The sequence below is a fragment of the Camelina sativa genome, unplaced genomic scaffold, assembly GCF_000633955.1.
Source record: "Camelina sativa cultivar DH55 unplaced genomic scaffold, Cs unpScaffold07627, whole genome shotgun sequence".
Taxonomy (NCBI): Eukaryota; Viridiplantae; Streptophyta; class Magnoliopsida; order Brassicales; family Brassicaceae; genus Camelina; species Camelina sativa.
Window position 1 is genome coordinate 1 of NW_010928698.1, and position 457 is coordinate 457.

General features: G+C 37.4%; 1 long non-coding RNA gene across 1 annotated transcript; it reads right to left on the bottom strand.

The window, feature by feature from the left end:
• On the bottom strand, positions 1 to 457 carry LOC104774993. The gene is made up of 3 exons (XR_765630.1): positions 415 to 457; positions 166 to 315; positions 1 to 74 (listed from the first exon to the last, which is right to left on the bottom strand). It is a non-coding gene; the product is annotated as an uncharacterized LOC104774993 (long non-coding RNA).

The following is a 457-nucleotide window of genomic DNA, read 5'->3' on the forward strand; positions in this document are numbered from 1 at the left end:
TCTTGTACTCTCGTTGTAGGACAAAGCATGTCCAAAAGGTAATGAAATAAGCCATACACAAATGCACCCAAAACCTGTACATATACAAGTCAGAACATTCCCCAATAGAACCAATGCTTCCACAATTTACAACCAAAGCCACAAAGATTAAAGAAGTTTCTTCACCTGGATGATCCAGTTGGTATGTTCGATATAGAGAGCTTATCAATATCGCTGAAAGTAAGATTCTTTAACTGATCCAACGTCGAGTTAGTCCAATTAACCGGCACCATTACAGTGAAAGCAATACATGCTATAGGGAAAAAGATCTTCAGCCTGCAAAATTATTCCACCAACTGAATCAAAGATCACACTCACACATACATAATCATTGAAAAAATTCAAGAAACAACAAAGGAGACACATATGACATACCCGAGTAAGTAAATCCTGAGATAGACAACAGAATCCAAACCAG